Genomic DNA, 18,075 nt, shown 5'->3' with positions numbered 1-18,075 from the left:
ATCTCTGGCCTTGCTCAGTGGGTTAAGCATCTGGTATTGCCGTGAGCTGTGGTATAGGTCACAGACACGGCGCAGATCCAGTGTTGCTTTGGCTGTGGCGTAGGCTGTAGCTGTAGCTCCAATTAGACCCCTAGCCTCCATATGCCTCGGTGCGGCCCTAAAAAGACAAAAGACAAAAAAAAAAAAGAAAAAAAGCATTCTAGGGAGTTCCCGTTGTGGTGGTGTCACTACAGCAGCTCAGGTTGCTGCTGTGGCACAGGTTCCATCCCTGGCTGGCTGGAGAACTTCCATATGGGCTTGGCCAAAAAGAAAAAAACCATCATTCTACCTGGAGATTAGAGTAGGACTCAAAGAAAGAGACAGAGAAAGAGAAGGAAGGCAATACGGTCATTACACAATGAGGAATAGTAAGCTATCGACATCCAAGTCTAAATGTTTAGGTGCCCTCACTTGAGGGACATTTGTATGACACTATTGAGACTTACACATAGAAAACCTATACATATAAAATGAATTTGAGCCATACAGCTATGCAGAAGTAAACTTCATGGCAGTTGTTGAAGTTAGAACAATATGATACATTGGGCATTATTTGATGGTTATAAAGAGATTCTTTTTTTTTTTTTTTTTTTTTTTTTTTGCTTTTTAGGGCCGCACCTGAGGCATATGGAGGTTCCCAGGCTAGGGGTAGAATAGGAGTTGTAGTTGCCCGCCTATGCCAGAGCCACAGCAACTCCAGATCCAAGCCGTGTCTACGACCTACACCAGAGCTCAGGGCAACACCAGATCCTTAACCCACTGAGCGAGGCCAGGGATCGAACCCAAAACCTCATGGTTCCCAGTAGGATTCATTTCCGCTGCACCATGACGGAAACTCCCAGGAGATTCTGATAATGGGTATTTTCATATCTCCTTTCGAGAATATGCAGGAGAACCACTCTCAGTGCTATTTATTGAACACCTTCTCTGTGCCCAGAATTTTTTTTTTTGTCTCTTTTTTTGCTATTTCTTGGGCCACTCCCGCGGCATATGGAGGTTCCCCGGCTAGGGGTCCAATCGGAGCTGTAGCCACCGGCCTACACCAGAGCCACAGCAATGTGGGATCCGAGCCGTGTCTGCAACCTACACCACAGCTCACGGCAACGCCGGATCGTTAACCCACTGAGCAAAGGCAGGGACCGAACTCGCAACCTCATGGTTCCTAGTCGGATTCATTAACCACTGCGCCACGACAGGAACCCCTGTGCCCAGAATTTTAAAGCGGCGATCTCATAGCTCTGAAAACAAGCACAAGAGCTAGGAACTGGACTCCACATCTATCAGCAGAGAGACTTGGCAGTTCGTCCAGTGGGCTGGGACTGCAATGATGGAGAGAGTTGCTGCTTGAACGCTGCCTAACTCCAGTCCACATGGTCTTGCTCCTACACCAGCTGCTATGAGTTAATGGAACCAGAAAAATTCTCCTTTCTTTCTCTTCTGGTTCCTTGACGCTGAGTCTGCTAAAACCTAGTCTCATTAATTGACATTTCTCCCAAATCTGCTTCTCCTCCTGTGTTTTCTCTCTGTGACTCCCCTGGCATTTGTCCCAATTAGTCAGGCTTGATGCCTTTCTTCCATTCAACCCTGTATCCAATCTGTCTGCAAGTTCTGGCCCTTCTAATCCTGTCTTCATTTTCACACCGCTTCCCTATCTCTGCCAACAGGAACCACCCACTGCAATGGCTCCCTATTTCCAGTGTGCCAGGTTGAAATAACCTCCCAAATGGTCTCTCATGATCTCTGCCTGCTGATATTTACACTTTTGAGCTATCCCCTCCCTTGCCTGTGGTCTGGGCTTGGCAACTTGCTTTGGGGTTTTTTTTTGTTTGTTTTTGGGTTTTTTTGTTTTTTGTTTTTGTTTTTGTCTTTTCTAGGGCCACACCCGCAGCACCTGGAGGTTCCCAGGCTAGGGGTCTTATTGGAGCTTTAGCCGCCGGCCTACGCCAGAGCCAAAACAACCCAGGATCTGAGCCACATCTCCGACCTACACCACGGCTCTTGGCAACACTGGATCCTTAACCCACAGAGCGAGCCCAGGGATCGAACCTGCAACCTCATGGTTCCTACATGGATTCGTTAACCACCGAGCCACGATGGGAACTCCCTTGGCAACTCGCTTTGAATGAGTAAGAATAAGACACAGTAAATAGAATACGGCACATGGTGTGGGAAACCACTTCTGAGATTAGGCTCCAAAGCACTGGTTTCCATCTTACTTGCCCTTTCTTGCTCTCTCCCATGCCAGCTTTGATGGGTGCTGGCTGCCATGTTGGGAGCATCCTATGGAAAGGCTCACAGTGCCAAGGAGGTGAGGGAGCCTCTGGCCAATGGCTTCCAGGAGCTGAGGTTTGGCCCAAAAGCCCAGGAAAAGTTGAATCCTGCCTCTATTTGAGCCCAGATTTCTGACCTACAGAAACTGTAAGATAATGGAATGCTTGCTGTTTTCAGCTGCTAAATTTGGGGATAATTTATCCTGCAGCCATAGATAACTAGATACTTCTTAATGCACATTTTGAAATCCATGTATGGCATTTTTAGTTCTTCTGCTGTTAAATTAAACTTTTAGAAATACAGCTTTGACTGTTACTTCCAAGTTTGAAAGCTTTCAGTGACTCCTTACTGGCCTTGAGAAAATATCTAAGCTTCTCAGCTTGGCAATGACGATGCTTTATCACCAAGCCCCAGCATACCAGTTAATAATTAAGGATTATTTCATAGCCGAAGGCAATAATATATAATTCAGATATCAACTGAGGTGGCTCTGTCCCTTAAAGTCTTCATAAAATTGATTCCAACCACCGCTCTACATTTTTGTGGAAAATTTGACACACTTTCCAAGATCCCTACCAATTCCTGACAGGTTTTTATTCTCACGATCACCTCTGGCTCCATTGTTCTTCTGCTGGATTAACTCAGTGTGCAGATTCTCTCTCCATCCTACACCTACTTCTGTTCCCACATCAAGTCAACCCAGATGTGGAACTCAGTCCCTTCCTTGACACACATACAACCACACGTATGTCTCCTTCATACAAGACTGCTGTGTGAAGCAGATGTTACCCAATTTTCAGCATTTGCCTCACGGCTCAAACAACTTACACTGAACTTTAGACATCATGAGTCAAATAATTTTGCAAGGCAGAAAGTAACATACACATTAATTTAGGTTTGTATTTGCATAGACACTGGAAAGGAACACTAGGAATTGAAAAGGAAATTCCCTGGCTGGGGGTGATGGAGGTAGGGTGTTGGGTGTAATGGGGTGGAGGAGGACGAAAGTTGAACTAAGACACTTCACTGGTTCTCTGTGTTATTTTGATTTATGAACCGTGTAAATGTTTTCATTTTTCAGAAAATTGAAATTTAAAAATTAAGAAATCATGTAGATGCCCTCTATGGGGAATTTTTCAGCAGCTGGATTCTGAACAGCTCTCTTCCTGCCCATTTCTTATGCACGTCCTCCAGGGTGGAGGTTTTACTGCTCCAATCTAGATCTTTCTCACTCTTAATTCAGTCAAACTCTTTCATCTCTACTCTCCAATTCAGTTCTGATAGGGACGGAATAGGCACAGGTGGTGGTAGAAGTCCCAACAGGGGATCACAATAAAGAGGGAAACCTGGGAGATGTTGGGAGACCACCATAAGTTCTAGAAAGACATCAGAACAAGGCAGGCTTGCTTGACTAGGGGAGGGGTGAAAATTGCCTCAGGTCGTTGGGTGGGGGATGGGATGAGGCCTGCATTCAGATTCAGATCAAGGGCAGGATTTTAAGGACCACGCTTCAGCTGATTTGAATACACACTTTACCGGGCACTAAGGAGGAGCTACTACACCCAGAAAGAAAGAGGCGGGCCTCTCCAACCCCCATGCCCCTTAGATGATATAACTGTGGCCCACCGGATCCTGGGGCAGAGCTTCCTTGCTTGCCCGCTTGCATCTCTCACAAGCATCCTATCTTAATAAATCTATTTCTTGCCTATCCCTTTGTCTCTCGCTGATTTCCTTCTGCATGGAGACACGAAGAACCTGAACCTCGGTGAGTCCAGACACAGGGTGAGTGACTCTAATTTAAAACCATGGGTTTAAGTCCCAACCTGGTTTTAGGTGGGATTCAGTCCCGGCATGTGGGTCCAAGTCCCAGTCTGGGTTCTGTCTAGGTTCAGGGCCGTTAGTGCTGTCGGTTTCAGTTCCAGGTCGATTTTTCCACATCAGAAAACTCATAAAATGTTCATGTGGACAAATATACTAAAGGAGACCTAGGAGTGATAACATTATTTTTTTTATTTATTTATTTTTTTTTTTTTGTCTTTTTGCCTTTTCTAGGGCCGTTCCTGCGGCATATGGAGATTCCAAGGCCAGAGGTCTTATTGGAGTCGCAGCCCCCAACTTACACCACAGCCACAGCAACGCAGAATCTGAGTCGTGTCTGCAACCTGTACCATAGCTCACGGCAATGCCAGATCCTTAACCCACTGAGCAAGGCCAGGGATTTAACCCGCAACCCCATGGTCCCTAGTCGGATTCGTTAACCACTGCGCCACGACTGGACTCCAAGGAGTGATAATTTTAAATGCAATTCCTACCACACCCTTCCATGAGGATATAGAGTCAGATAAAGGGGTGGGAAGGAATTGTCAGTGGGACTCCAATATTGGAAAAGTCACCAGGGAGGAAATCCTAACAGGTGAGGCTTTTGAAAAGATATCAAAGGCAAATTGTGCTTAGTAAGCAGCATTGCTTGGGACCAAGCTGACTGTATTCTCTAGCCTTCTCATGTCATCTTTGTGGGGCCTGTGTGTCCTGGGTAAGTTAGTAAAGCTTAAATTGTGTCTGATGAAATAAGTCGTTGAAGTGACTTCCAATTCTACAGCCTAAGTTTAAAACAATTGAATGTTTTTTAATTGAGCAAAAATTTGAACTGGTGCTTCATGCATGAGGATATATAAATGGCCAATAAACATGAAAAGGTGCTAAGTTTCATTGGCCATCAGTCACGCTTATGAGAATGGCTAAAATGTAGCAGATAATATGAAGCAAGGCTGTAGGGAACTACTAATGGAAATGGAAATTGTAGAATCCCTTTGGAAGACTGGCAGTATGTATCAAAGCTGAACTTCTGCATCACATGACTACATTCAATTGAATTACTTCACTCTTAGGTATATTCCAAACAGATATGTGTCCATATGTCCAAAAACCTGAAAGCTTCTCAAAATGTCTCTCAGTACTAGAATGGATACATTGTAGGTAAATCATGCACTAGGATAGGATATGGCAACAAGAATGAATAATCATAATATTAAATAGAAGAAGCCATACAAGAAGGAGATCCCACTCCATGACTCGATTTCCATGAAGCTGGAAATGAGGAAAACTAAGATTTGAGAAAGCAAGAGAATGGTTCTTTGTGGGGAGTACTTAATGACTGGGAAGAGGGGTAAAAGGAGTCTTCCAGAATCCCTGTTGTGGGTTATTTCTTGACCTGGGTACAGTTTTCATGGAGGTGTTCACACTGTTAAGATTTATCAGACTATTTACCTTTATAATTTATGTATTTTATCCATATATATGTTACACAAACATTAAATTCTACCCCAATAAAATGTGTTTTAAAAGACTTTATTTTAAAAAGCAAGATTATTTTTTAAATTATTTCTCCATGGTGTTTTTTTTTTTTTTTTTTTTTTTTTTGTTATTTTAGGGCCGTACATTTGGCATATGGAGGTTCCCAGGCTAGGGGTTGAATCAGAGCTGTAGCCGCTGGCTTACGCCACAGTCACAGCAACACCAGATCCAAGCCACCTCTGTGATTACACCACAGCTCACAGCAATCCCTGAGCAAGGCCAGGGATCAAACCAGTGTCCTCATGGATACTGGTCAGATTTATTTCCACTGAGCCATGATGCAGCTCCCTATTTCTCCATAATTTTAAAACTATTCATCCCAACTGTAAATTCCATGAAGACAGATTTTTGTTTTGCACATAAATATTTACTGAATACATTTATTAAGGAATTAAATTCAGGTGTTTTTACCAAGAAATAACCAACAACTGTCTTTCGTTATTAAGAATAGATTCCATCTAAAGAATATAACAAACTAGTGAATATAACAACGACAACAAAAAAGAAGCAGACTCACAAATACAGACAACAAACTGGTGGTTACCCATTGGGGGAGGGGGCAATATAGGGTTGGGGAGGGGGAAGTACTAACAATTGGGTGTCAGATGTATCGCATGACACTGGGAAGATAGCCAACAATTTGTGATAAATGTAAATGGAATATAACCTTTAAGTTGTGTACAAATTTTAGCAATAAGTTAAAAAATAATAAAAACAAAACAACTGGTTGTAAATAATGTTTTATCTTCCTGGAACAAAAAAAGAATGGATTCCAATCTAGATATTTGAAATTCTGGGTATTAAAAAATCACCTGGACACAAGGATAAACTTTTCATAATACATGGAATATTGGGGGAGACAACATAGCTTAACACTTAAGATCAAATGATCAGGGAATTAATTCAAATTCCAGCCCCACCACTCATTCATTAGCTGTCTGACTTTGAACCAGCTAGTTAACCTCACCCAGGCTCAGTGTCTTCATTAGATAAATGGAAATAATAACGCTAACCGGTCCACCGAGTTAATGGGAAGCATGACAGTGAATATGTTTGTAACACGAGCACCCTGCCTGACTCATAATGGAAGTGCTCCATAAATACCTTCTATTATTTCTTCAAGTAACAGTTAATTTATTTACTTTTTTTTTTTTTTTTTTTTTTTTGTCTTTTTGCCTTTTCTTGAGCCACTCCTGAGGCATATGGAGGTTCCCAGGCTAGGGGTCTAATTGGAACTGTAGCCACCGACCTATACCAGAGCCACAGCAACGCGGGATCCGAGCCGTGACTGCAGCCCACACCACAGCTCACAGCAATGCCGGATCCTTAAGCTAATGAGCAAGGCCAGGGATTGAACCTGCAACTTCATGGTTCCTAGTCGGATTTGTGAACACCTCGCCACGACGGGAACTCCGACAATTTCAACATACTTTTTTGTATATATTTTGAAACATTTACACCTTCAATTTCATTGATTATTTTTATGCTTCTCCTTAGCCAGCTCTGTGTTCTCAGGCAGGTCACTTCACTGGCTGAGCCTGCTTTGCCTCAGGCATCAAATGCAAACTGAAATGAGTAATCCCAGATTAAAGGGCCTGGCAACGTTGACCTTCTACACAGCCCTGATTTGGCTTCTGTAACTTCCTAACTGTATCTCATCATATCCCCCACACCCCTTCACACATGCACATGTTAATCAAAAAGACCAGCTTATGGTCCCGAGTTTCTCCCATAGTCCCCCGACTGTATGGCTTTGCTTTTATCTCATAGGTCCATACCCACTCAAAACGCCTGTTCCTTCAACAAACATTCCTCGATTTTATCCTGTTGGACACCATTTCCCTCCTTGGACATCCCGGCGTACTTAATCTATATATCTCTTGCAGCAACATCTTGTATTTCAAATATTTGTTTACATTTTATCTATTTCAGACTCTGTTCTCTTTTGAGAAAAAGGTACTTGCATTGCCAAAATGCATGTTGCCTGTCAGAGATCTTTATCAAGAATCTGTTGTTAATTCATTTAAGAATGTTAATACTATCAAGCCACACTTTATGTCACAAAAGAAATCTAATATTGAAATTTCTTTAAAACATCTGATTCCAGTGACCAAGATGTCATCTTCATTTTATAGCTCAATATATTCTTGCATCAAGATTTATCATAAGACAACTAAATCAATTGAATCTGGTATTACTATACATGGGGCTTTAATATGGAGAGAAGGACCATAAATGTTTGTCTGAGAAGGTGTGTGTTCATTTCATAGGCTGAACCACATTCCCTTCCTAAGTGGGGCATCAGGGATGTGGCAGAAGAGCTGACTCTTGGTTTTCATTCTCTCTCTGGCCTCCTGGGTGTAACAGATGCAAAAGAAAAGCTTTGCACAGTTATAGCTAAGCCATGAGAACCATCCCCTGGGAGGGCTCAGTGAATCTTCATTAGTTGCTATCTCTCTTTTGCAGGTTGTTGCTAAATTAAGTTCTGTAGATTAGCGGCTTTCAGTCTTTCCATGCACGAAGCAAACTGTTCTTGCTCCTGTGAGTAATCCCTAAAGAAGTCAGAGCTGTGATGATCCGTGCGGGGGTGAGAGCTAAACTCAAGACCAGAGGGGTTTTCAGAGTAATAGATTTGGGGGGGGGGGGGTGCGCGTGTTTTTTTCAATGTCGGAATGTACCATAATGATATAGAAAACCAACAGGTATTAAAACACAGGTATCTTTCAAACAAGAACCTTTACAAAATGATTTACAAAGAAAAGACAGGTGTGTCTGTTGCATCTGCAGAGAAATGACATTTGGCAAAGACCAGGGGCTAACTGAGAACCTCCTTCCCTGCTTCTCTCAGATTTCACTCTGTCTGGAAAGACAGATGTCAGACTTCTTGTTCCAGGGGGAGTTTCTTTGATTCACAGCAGAACTTTATCTTGTGGTGAATCATAGTTACATTGTCAAGGAAGAAGACTGATACCACTCAGACATGTTTTGCAGAATTTGTTAAAAGGTATCTCAATTTTGAGATCAGTCTTATTGGAAAGCAATATGAAAATATGTATTGAAAGTTTTAAAATGTGCCTATTCTTCAATCAAGAAATTGTACTTCTGGAACTTTACTTTTTAAATTTTTTTATTTTTTGTCTTTTTGCCATTTCTTGGGCTGCTTCTGCAGCATATGGAGGTTCCCAGGCTAGGGGTCTAATCAGAGCTGTAGCTGCCAGCCTACGCCAGAGCCACAGCAACTCCAGATCCGAGCCTCGGTCTGCGACCTACATCACAGCTCAGGGCAACACTGGATCCTTAACCCACTGAGCAAGGCCAGGGATTGAACCTGCAACCTCATGGTTCCTACTCGGATTCGTTAACCACTGAGCCACGAAGGGGAACTCCTGGGACTTTAAAGAAACAGTTAAAGCTTTGTTCCAGGAGTTCCCATTGTGGTTCAATGGAAACAAATCTGACTAGGAACCATGAGGTTGCAGGTTCGATCCCTGGCCTTGCTCAGTTGGTTAAGGATCCAGTGTTGCCCTGAGCTGTGGTGTAGGTCGCAGATGCATCTCAGATCCTGAGTTGCTGTGGTTGTGGTGTAGGCTGGTAGCTGTAGCTTCAATTCCACCCCTAGCCCAGAAACCTCCATATGCCATGGGCGTGGCCCTAAAAAGCCAAAAAAAAAAAAAAAAAAAAGAGAGAGATTTGCTCCAAGTATGTACCTCTGAGAATACTTATATGAGAACTGTTTCTAAGAGTGAAGAGTCAGAAATAACCTAAATGCCCAACAACAGAGGATTGGTTAAATCAATCAGAGCCCAGCCATATGCTTGAGTATTAGCCAACTCCTATAAAAAAAGTTATCTACTTAAAAAAGATATTCACTTATGGATATCAAGATACATTTAACTTACAAAAGTAATACGTAAGTTACACATCATTTAAAGAAAACTAAACAGCTAAAATGTATTGAATATTGGGATTTACATGCATCTTCACATTAAACTCTATAAAGTTGTATATGTAGATATTACATATGACTTTCATTTTACAAATGATGAGTGTACTCAAGGTCCTATGCGTAGTAGACAGTAGAGCCACATGAAACAGTATGAGAGGTTGCTGAGGCAGGCAGGTGGCAGGGGGGGTTCAGGCTTCTGGAGCCAGACACAGCCAGGATCCTATGGGCAGTGAACAAGAGCATCCCCTAGGAAATGCTCAAGTTCAAGGGAAAGTGGCCCCTGGGAACAATCCAGAAGCTGTAGAAGTGACATTTGCTGGGGTTTTTTCCCCAACTTGCACCACAGCGGCAACCCAGGCCACTGCAGTGACAGGTTAGAAAAGAAAGGCAAACTTGGACATGGCCACAGGAAAGCACTAGTGAAAGATGAAGGATACTTTGAAACAAAAGTCAGTGTATCCAACTCAGATGTAAGAGGAACTAAAAGAAATGTCTGTGGAGAAGCACATGTGACAACCTGCAATGAAAGCTGTCAAGCAGAAGGAGCCTGAGCTTCAAGGTCAAACAGAACGCAGTTTAAACACAGCTTTACTAGTTACTGGCCAAACCTCTCTCTCACCATCAGTTTCCTCATCTAAAATGTGTGGAGATAGGAGTTCCCTTTGTGGCTAGGTGGATAACGAACCCAACTAGTATCCATGAGAATGCTGGTTCGATCCCTGGCCTCGATCAGTGGGCTAAGGATCTGGTGTTGCCAAGAACTGTGGTGTAGGTTGCAGACTGGGCTCAGATCCCGTGTTGCTGTGGCTGTGGTGTAGGCCGGCAGCTACAGCTCCGATTCGACCCCTAACCTGAGAACCTCCATATGCCTCAGGTGTGGTCCTAAAAAGCAAAAAGAATTAAATAAACAAAATGTGGAGATAATAACACCTAATTCAATAGGATGTACAGAGGATAAAAATCAGATAATGGGAGTTCCCACTGTAGTTCAGTGGGTTACCAACCCACCTAGGATCCATGAGGATGTGGGTTCAATCCCTGGCCTTGTTCAGTGAGTTAAGGATCCGGCGTTGCCAAGAACTGTGGTGTAGGTTGAAGATGTGGCTCCGATCTGGCATTGCTGTGGCTATGGTGTAGGTTGGCAGCTGCAGCTCTGATTCCACCCCTAGCCTGGGAACTTCCATATACAGCAGGTTCATCTGTAAAAAGAAAAAAAAAATCAGATAGTGAGCAAATGAAAGTAATATATAGAAATTTCTCACAGCCGTGAGTGGCATAAAATAGATGTTCAGTAAACTAGCTAAACAAAACACATCATCACCGTCGCTGTCATTAGAAAGGGCATCATATACAAAACTAGAAAAAGGCTTCTGGTCCAGGCCTAGAGGAGGCAATCAGAGGTCATGACAATGATGATGGGTGAGAACGAAAAAAGACAACGGGAGATAAACCAGACTCTTTAGGAACCCTGGGTGAACGTAAAGGAGAATGGAGGCGTCTCTGGGATCCTTATGGATATGGACCTGGAATGGTAGTAAAATCAGACTCCAGGTAACCAGATTTTGAGAGTCATCTTGGGAATTCCTGTCGTGGTTCAGCAGTAATGAACCCAACTAGGATCCATGAAGATGCGAGTTCAATCCCTTGCCTTGCTCAGTGGGTTAAGGATCTGGCATTGCCCTGAGCTGTGGTGTAGGTCGCAGACCAAGGCTCGGATCTGGAGTTGCTGTGGCTGTGGTGTAGGCCGGCAGCGGTAGCTCTGATTTGACCCCTAGCCTGGGAAACTCCATATGCCTCAGGTGCGGCCCTAAAAACAAAAAACAAACAAACGAAAAACCAAAAAAAAAAGAAAGAAAGAAAGAAAGAAAGTCATCCTGCTTCCACTGCTGTGCCGCACATCTCTGAAACAAGCAGGAAGGAGGGGGAGGACGAAGAGGTGAAAAAAAATAGCATCCATTCTGTTTAGATTTTGCCCTGACCATGATCAGAGTCATGAATCCCATAAGCATCCTCCACACTGGTAGCTTCATTATCCAGGGCATAAAGGCCCTTCTAGCACAGGATACGTCGCAGCCTGGGTGTTCCCCTGTCATTTCTGCACTGGGCTTTGTTTTCCCTTCTTTGTCTTCATCTCCTTGTCTGCCTGGGTAAGGAAGTTGTTTTGTTTGTTTTGTTTTTTGTTTTCGGCTGTATTCACAGCACCACGCAGAAGTTCCCTGGCCAGGGATGAAACCCAAGCCACTGCAGTAACTCGAGAGTCACAGCAGCGAGAACACCGGATCCTTAACTGCTAGGCCACCAGGGAACTCTCAAGGCAGTTCGAATGATGGAACAATCTTTAACTAATGCCTGTGGCTGGTGCTGTGCTGGGGGACTAGGCTGGGGACACACCAGGGTGAGCAAGATGGCTTGTTGCTGGGGATGGGCATTTTAAGGGAAGGAGAGAGATCACAGCGAGGCTTTTTCTGGGAAAGCCATCCATCTGGCACAGTATCTAGGAGAAGTGTTTAATATTTGCCCTCTGTTTAAGCCTACTATTTTTTTTGTTGTTTCACGGCAGTTCTTCCGATTTGTGGAGCTGTCCCCTGTTTCTAGCCTGCAGTGTGTCAGGCCCCAGCCCCTTTGACAAGTGTGCTGGTGGATGACTATTTTCCTATCTGGGCTCCGCTCTCCAGGAGCCCCATGCAACTAGGCCACTGATTAGCAGACCTGTCTGCAGGCTGGTTTATGTATTTATTTTTTAATTCTCATCAAACATATATTTCACAGAGACAAGCTTTTTCCTAGTTCCTAATGACACTATCCTGGCGTGCAGGCTGGTTTATTATCTCCTTCTCTGCCAGGCAGGTGAGCTCTATTTGGGAATATTCTATCCTGGCAGGAGTAAAAGTTTGATTACCTCCCCTAACAGCCCACTATCTGTCCCCACACCATATATATAGTTTCACAGCTGGATTGCGATAGTCATGGTAGAGAATTATTTTTGACCTAAACTGATACTACTATTTGCCCACAATCTCAGAATGATTTTTTTTGGGGGGGGTTAAAATATCCCATCTTCATCTGTGCAGATATGTATGTATAGAGCTTCAGGAGGAAGCAATTTTATACTTTCAGAGATCTTGGAAATAAAAGTTTACATTATATATTCTATAAAAATGCTCTTCTTCCACAGTACAACTTCAGAAATCCTATGCACAAATCATTTATATTCTGATATAAATATCATGGTTAAAAGTATTGGCCTCTGGCTTATTCTAGCCTCCAGCTCTCAAAAGTACCTGTTCTTTCCATTACTGCTTCCACCTCAAATCACATTTATTAGCATAGGAAAAGACTGTCCAGGCTCAAAACCAAAGTCTTCTGAAACTCAAACACGAGTATAAAATCCACAGTCAGCTTAATTCATTAGGGATAGTTATTTGCTAAGGACATGCTGGTTTTGTTTCATTCCTTTCAGTTCAACAAATGGAATGTGCCATGCCAGGCAGTGGGGGTCGGGGGAGAGGAGGCAAAGATGCCCTCAAACACCTGAAGGTCTCCTGGGGAATGATTGGAGCACAAACACATCATTTCAATCAGTGCCTGAGCGCTCTGGCTGGGTCACACTGGTTGCTATGGAAACACAGAAAGGGACTATTTTCCCAGTCTGCAGGTTGGAGACCATCTGGAGGACATGCCTATCAGAACTAAGATGGGAAAGATGAGTAGAAATTGATCAGGCCAGTGAAGAGGGTGGACACCTGCCTCCCAGCCAAGCATTCTACCCCGTGTGTGAGCGAGGGAATGAAAGCAGGTGAGGTCAGAGACGTTTTCAGTTAACTATGGACGATTGCTAGAATCAACAATTTTGACCTACAACAATGGCCATTTCATATGATTCTCCCTATCAACAGGGTTCAGTTACAGACAACTTTGTGTTAATTCCAGGTCGGAGAATTTTGCACTTTATCTTCCTTGGGATGGAAAAGTAATGAAGAATTGTGACAAGGTGAGTTTCTCGCTCAAATTTTTTTTTTTTTTTATTTTACTTTTCAGGGCCGAACCTGTGGCACGGCCTATGCCACAACCACAGCAATGTGAGATCGGAGCCACATCTGCAACCTACACCACAGCTCATGGCAATGCTGGATCCTTAACCCACTGAGCAAGACCAGGGATTGAACCCACATCCTCATGGATACTAATCGGATTCGTTACCCCTGAGCCATGATGGAACTCCGAGATCCAGTGTTTACTTTACATGCTTTTTGAGAGATGCCTTTAAAAAAAAAATCTTAACATTATACATCAACCACACTTTAATTAAAAGAATAAAAATAATCTTACTTGGACGTCTAAAATATGAAAAAGAGTTGCTCTGGCTAAAATGGGAGTAAGAGCTGAAGAACCCGCTCTTACTCAGCCTCCCTGCACCCATGGCATGTGGAAGTTCCTCCCCCAGGGATCAAACCTGTGCCTCAGCAGCGACAATGCCGGATCCTTAACCTGCTGAGCCACAGTGGGAACTCCAGTATTGCCTTTATCACACAGGGAGAAGACAACATATCTATGAGCCAAGGAGAGAGGCTTTGGACAGATTCTTTCCTCACAGCCCTTAGAAAGGACCAATCTGCTGCCCTTAATCTCAGATTTCTAGCCTCCAGTTGTTGTTTAAGCCACTCAGTCGTGGTACTTTATTACAGCAGCCTGAGGAGACTAATACACCCTCCTTCCCTCTTCGTTCAACAGAGCAGCGGAGTGACCCTGTTAAAACAAAGTCTGTCAGGGAGCAGGAATTTTCCACTCTACCCTCTTGAGTTTGTGTGGCTGGGCTAATAACAAAATTGCCGCAAGAAAGATGAACAGACAAAAAAAAGTCTTGTCTCTATGGGGAGTCTCATAGAGACAAAACCCAAGAAATGGCCAAAGTGGGCAGCTTTTTCCTTTGTAGACAAATAATACGTATGTGACTAACTGCCAGGACCAAGAAACTTAGGTTTGGGTTATGCAATTAGTGAATAATCGAAGCAGAGTTTGGGCTGCAGGTAGTAAATTCAAGAAGTAACAAGGCTTGTTTATACGGGGTTCTTGCCCCAAGTTCCCTTTCTCTGGTGATAAGGGTGTCCTTCTACCTCCGAAGGGCAGGCACCTCTCTCTTGAGATGTATTTCCTGCTTTCAGGGAGACAGAAGAGAGTCAGAGTGTCCTTCTTGCGTTGGTCATTTTTTTTTAAATGTTTTTTTGTTCACATATTTGCTTTTTATTTTTTTAATTACTCAAATGAATTTATCACATCTGTAGTTGCATAATGATCATAACAATCCAATTTCACAGGATTTCCATCCCATAACCCAAGCACATCCCCCCACTCCCCAAACTCTCTCCTCCGGAGACCATAAGTTTTTCAACGTCTGTGAATCAGCATCTGTTCTGCAAAGAAGTTCAACTGTCCTTTTTTTCAAATTCCACATGTCAGTGAAAGCATTTGATGTTGGTGTCTCATTGTATGGCTGACTTCACTTAGCATGATAGTTTCTAGGTCCATCCATGTTGCTAAAAATGCCAGTATTTCGTTCATTTTAATGGCTGAGTAATATTCCATTGTGTATATGCACCACATCTTCTTGATCCACACCTCTGTCGATGGACATTTAGGTTGTTCCATGTCTTGGCAATTGCAAATAGTGCTGCAGTGAACATCAGAGTACTTGTGTCTTTTGGAGTCATGATTTTCTTTTGATAGATGCCCAGGAGTGGGATTGCTGGATCAAATGGTAGTTCTATGTTTAGTCTTCTGCGGAATCTCCATACTGTTTTCCATAGCGGTTGCACCAATTTATAATCCCACCATTGCCTTGGTCATTTCTTAAGTAACTTTAATTCAAAATAATCAATACGGCATTGTGGTGAATGTTGGGGCGGCCTAACCTAAGCCCCAAGAAGTCAAATCACACCTCTTCTCTGTGAAAACTCCCCAAAGTCCTTTCACAGACTTGCAGTGATCCCCACTCCCTCCTGTCTTCCCAGCATCCTCTCCTGCAACCGTCCCCTCACTCCTGCTCTAGCCCCACGCCCCAGCCCCGTACTGCTGAGCCTTTTGTCCTGAGCACTCTGCCCAGAATCTTCACCTGGCTCAGGTACAGCCTTTCCAGAGAGTCCCTCCCTGGCCATTTGATTTGAGATCCCCCACATCCCGCTTTCTATCCCACTTGACTGCATTCTTATTCTCTGCAGCCCACATTACTGTCCAAGGTAGGGCATTTTTATTTTTCTTTTAATATTGTCTGTCACCCTCCTAGAACAGGTTTGACTGGTTTTTTTGTTTGTTTGTTTTTTGTTTTTTGTCTTTTTGCCTTTTCTAGGGCCGCACCTGTGGCACATGGAGGTTCCCAGGCTAGGCGTCAAATCGGAGCTGTTGCTGCCAAGGCCACGCCAGAGCCACAGCAATGCCAGATCCGAGCCACGTCTGCAACCTAAACTACAGCTCAGGGCAACGCCAGATCCTTAACCGACTGAGCAAGGACAGGGATTGAACCCGAAACCTCACGGTTCTTAGATTCGTAACCACTGAGCCACGACAGGAACTCCCCAGGTTTGACTGTTCTATTCGTTCCTTTATCTACTGTACCTGACACATAATTGGTGCTCAATAAATAGTTCTTGAATGAATAAATGAATTCATGAATGAAGAAATGCTTTACGCAAATTAGGACGCATCCTTCTTTGTTTTTTATTTTTTATTTATTTATGTATTTTATTTTTTTGCTTTTTAGTACCACACTTTTGGCATATGGAAGTCCCAGGCTAGGGGTCTAATCGGAGCTGTAGCCACTAGCCAACACCACAGCCACAGGCTCGCCAAATCCAAGCTGTGTCTGAGAGCAGCTTACACCAGCCTACACCACAGCTCAGGGCAATGCCGGATCCTTAACCCACTGAGCAAGGCCAGGGATCAAACCCTCAACCTCATGGTTCCTAGTCAGATTTGTTTCTGCTGCACCACAAGGGGAACTCCCAGCATCCTTCTTTGAGAAATCTTTGGTGATATTATTAACTTTATCCTTCCCTTTCCACAGTTTACAGCGCATTGAAAGGCAAAACTTTTTTTGTCTTTTTAGGGCCACACCTGCAGCATATGAAAGTTCCCAGGAGTCAAATCGGAGCTGCAGCTGCCGGCTTACACCACAGCTTATGGCAACTGTGGATCCTTAACCCATTGAGGGAGGCCAGGAATCCAACTCACATCCTCATGGATGCTAGTCAGGTTTGTTTCCACTGGCCACAGTGGGAACTCCTTAAGGCAAAACTTTGATGGTTTTACTGGTGCTGTTACATTATGATGCTGATAGGGTTGGAGTAGGCACAGGTGGTGGTAGAAGTGCCAAGAGGGGATCACAGATAGAGGGAAACCTGGGAGATGTTGGGAGACCACTGTAAGTTCTAGAAAGACATCAGAACAAGGCAGGCTTGCTTGACTAGTGGAGGGGCGAAAATTGCCTCAGGTCGTTGGGTGGGGGATGGGATGAGGCCTGCATTCAGATTCAGATCAAGGGCAAGAGTTTGAAGAAGGCATCTTACCAGGATATTAAGGAGGAGCCGCGACTCCCAGAAAGGAAGAGGCGGGCGTTTCCGACCCCCACACCCTTTCAATGATACAACTGTGGCCCACGGGATCTTCAGAGCAGAGCTTCTTTGTCTGCCCGCTGTATTTCTCACAAGTGTCCTAAAAAATCTATTTCTTGCCCAACACTTTGTCTCTCACTGAATTCCTTCTGCACAGAGGCATAAAGGGTGACACAGGGTGAGTAATTCTAATTTAAAACAGTGGGCTCAAGTCCCAGTCTGGGTTTTGGCTGGGTTCGAGTCCCAGCACATGGGTTCAAGTCCCAGTCTGTGTTCTGGCCCGGTTCAGGCCATGAGTGCTGTCGGTTTCAATACCGTATTTCACCACAGCCTAATACCATTTAATGCTCCTAATCTGTTCTGAAAGAAGATGAGCATTTTTTGTTGTTTTTGGTTTGTTTGTTTTTGTCTTTTTGCCTTTTCTAGGGCCGCTCCTGCGGCATATGGAGGTTCCCAGGCTAGGGGTCGAATTGGAGCTGTAGCCAACGGCCTACACCAGAGACACAGCAACACGGAATCCGAGCCACATCTGCAACCTACACCACAGCTCATGGCAACACCGGATCCTTAACCCACTGAGCAAGGCCAGGGATCGAACCCGCAACCTCATGGTTCCTAGTCAGATTTGTTAACCACTGTGCCACGACGGGAATTCCAAGAAATGTTTTCTTCATAACTGTCAACGGCTCTTTAACCATCTCTTTTCCCTGATAAAATAAATCTAATGAGTCTAATTTCTTTGTTCTCCCAGAGTTCCCCTCACACACATTCAGAAGGTTTATTCCAGCAATAAAATTCTATTCTTCCACACATCTCTTCTTCCTTCACTACAACCACACCCCTTGATTTTAGGAGTTCAAG

At 43.8% G+C, this 18,075-nt stretch overlaps 1 long non-coding RNA gene across 1 annotated transcript in view; it reads left to right on the top strand.

The window, feature by feature from the left end:
• The window catches only part of LOC106507156 (uncharacterized), a 38,447-nt gene extending 21,107 nt beyond the window's left edge, over nucleotides 1-17,340 (top strand). Inside the window, exons 2-3 of the long non-coding RNA XR_002346852.2 lie at nucleotides 13,259-13,406; nucleotides 13,649-17,340. This is a non-coding gene — a long non-coding RNA (uncharacterized LOC106507156). The remainder of the gene's footprint in view (nucleotides 1-13,258; nucleotides 13,407-13,648) is intronic.
• Nucleotides 17,341-18,075: the final 735 nt, after the last annotated feature.

This window comes from Sus scrofa, chromosome 8 (genome assembly GCF_054392235.1).
Source record: "Sus scrofa isolate SSC_HxYL_T2T_F1_AM1 chromosome 8, Sscrofa_HxYL_maternal_Yorkshire_Landrace_v2.0, whole genome shotgun sequence".
Lineage (NCBI taxonomy): Eukaryota > Metazoa > Chordata > Mammalia > Artiodactyla > Suidae > Sus > Sus scrofa.
This window is presented reverse-complemented; position numbering and strand designations above follow the sequence as displayed.